General features: G+C 43.5%; 1 protein-coding gene across 2 annotated transcripts in view; it reads left to right on the forward strand.

Annotated features, from left to right (window-relative positions):
* stnB (stoned B) overlaps nt 1-2,500 on the forward strand; it is a 21,004-nt gene that overhangs the window by 16,577 nt on the left and 1,927 nt on the right. For both annotated transcript variants that reach the window (XM_070135854.1, XM_027371873.2), the window contains one exon: nt 1-2,500. This exon is cut by the window's left edge and continues 901 nt beyond it; it is cut by the window's right edge and continues 1,927 nt beyond it. The gene's annotated coding sequence lies outside the window, so the exon portion shown is untranslated.

Here is a 2,500-nt window from a genome sequence, read left to right on the forward strand (position 1 = left end):
ATATATTATGAATATGTTGTCAGGAAAAACGACTGTTGTAGTGCCTAACCTCGTATTATTATTTTTGTGCCAAAGGCGAGATGCTTTCAAAAAATAAACAATAAACACTTTCTTTTGGAGCAGCTACTGTTTGACTTAGAAAAAAAAAACAGAAAAAAGTAAACATAACGCATTCAGTGATGGGGAGGTTTCCATCCCTCCTCCTCCTCCTCCTCCTCCTCTCCTCTCGCGACGGCGGGTGTGACAGCGGGGGGGGGGAGGGGGGTTCGAGGGCGGATCGCACCCCACCACGCCCATACCACAGTGGAACGGTTCCTTGTCGTCGTCGTTGTTGTCCCATTCGGAGCCAAACCTCCTGAGAAGAGGGAAAACTCACCGAGGAAAAAAAAAAGTCACCGAAACACTTTTTTTCCTTGACTCCCTTCTTTCAGCCAAAGGTTTCGGATCTTCACTCGTGGATCGCCTCACCAGACGGAAGTGTCAGTGTGGCGTTCCCCCTTGTAAACATATATGATGCTGTATTGTTTAAAAGTAGGTTTGAATCGCGTGCATAACACATATCTTACCCCTTGTTCTCCCTGTTATTGCTTCTCGGCTAAGTACCTCAGCAATAGATGAACTTACAACCAATAAAAAAAAATCTAGTTGTTTTCAGCCAATAAACCTGACGTGTATTGCATGCAGTGACCTGTTTGCTTTCCGTTTGTTAACGATTTGGCATTGCGAATGAGTGCAATGCAGTGTTCTTCTATTAATACCAAGTAAGAAGAGAAGTGATTACAGAGCTGTGAGTCCCGTCTTTGTCTTTCTCCTGCTGGCCTTTTTATCCAGTTCTTCTGCCTCTTCTTTCTTTTCACTTACAGACATCTACGTCCACGAATTTCCTGCAGGGTACTCTCGTGGTTACAGTCTCTCTCTCTCTCACTCTCACTTTCACTCACTCTCTCTCTCTCTCTCTCTCTCTCTCTCTCTCTCTCTCTCTCTCTCTCTCTCTCTCTCTCTCTCTCTCTCTCTCTCTCTCTCTCTCTCTCTCTCTCTTACTCTTCCTTCTTCTCTTCCTCTGTCCCGCTCTCCCTTTCTTACTCTGCAATCCCAGGCTTAACCCCCTTATCCTATACACATGTGCAAGTATGCTGCCTTCTTTTAAGGATATCACATCTTCATTATACCACTGTACACTGAGAGTACCTTTTTGTGAATAGATTATAAAGATATAGATATATATAGATATATATATGAATATGTATAAAAGTGACATTATAATCTATCAAGTCCTACATTCTTGGAAGACTTACTCTTGCTAGAAACTGTGTTCACGATTTTCCCTCTTATCTTTACTGTCGTTTCAACTCCGCCTCGATTCCTCTTGATGCTGAGCTATTTCTGAGACATGAAAGCAAAGACTAAACTTTCTCTTCTTCTCTGATACGCCATATCTATGTCTTAAAAAAAACAGTACCCCTTGCCTACAAAAACTAAGAGATAAGATAAAATTGTCTACTCAAGCTTCTTCACCAACACTGGTGACGTTGGGCAGATTTCTTGAAGGAGTTCCCGGGTGTGACACAGGAGTGCGTGGTCACCTTCCCTCATTTTCTATCTTTCTCTCCCTCTCTTCCTTCCTTCCTCCTTTCGCCATGGTAAAGAGACACTTCAGGAATTGCTGTTCTATGTTTGTACCTACAAACAGACCAAATGTAATTGTAGGACGATTGTTTTAGAGACGAAAATGTAGTTGTTGGCGAACTGACCACAAAGGAGGAAGATGATCTGGAGGTGGTCGCGCACCCTTGTCCTTCGGCCTCTCGTGTCTGTCCGACTGACTGTAAACACGGATGTGAAAGGTAAACTAACTTTTCTTACAGACATGCACGTGCTCACATATTTTGCTGCTGTTGGTGTAAATAATAAGAGATATTTCTAGTGCTAGATTATTTATGTGTTTTGTTGATTTGTTTAACGTTGAATCTTCTGGCGAACCTGAGTCCAGAGCGACGTATCGCAGCAACATACCAAAGACGTAGCAGTTATACAAACTCCCGACTGGCAGGCCTCCCCCGAGCGCGCCTCCCCCCGTGCTGGATCAGTGGCAAGTTAGATGCGACAGGCAGTGTAATATGTAAAAACAATAGTCATTTAATTCATGTAGAACGAAAGCGGCAAGTAAATGTGTCAGCTCTGTGTAGTATTGCCAAGACACACACACACACAAAAAAATGATAACCTCAAGATGGGGGAAGGTCCAGGGCGAGGCTTGCCAAAGGGAGTTTCTTTAACATTGTGAAAAGAATTCGAGTGAATTCCTACTTTCTGTGAGTGTGTGAAGGTTTTCTTGTAAGGAGACTGAGCTAGGGTAAGGACCTACACGTCCATGGTGGCTCAGCGTGTGGAAATGTGTGACTTTCGTTGTGAGAAGATGAGGGCGATGTGAACACTTGATTATACCTGTTGTTGATCGCCTGTGCAAGGGTTTCAAAAATCCTCTGTGGTTGTGTGAATC

This window comes from Penaeus vannamei, chromosome 21 (genome assembly GCF_042767895.1).
Source record: "Penaeus vannamei isolate JL-2024 chromosome 21, ASM4276789v1, whole genome shotgun sequence".
Classification (NCBI taxonomy): Eukaryota; Metazoa; Arthropoda; class Malacostraca; order Decapoda; family Penaeidae; genus Penaeus; species Penaeus vannamei.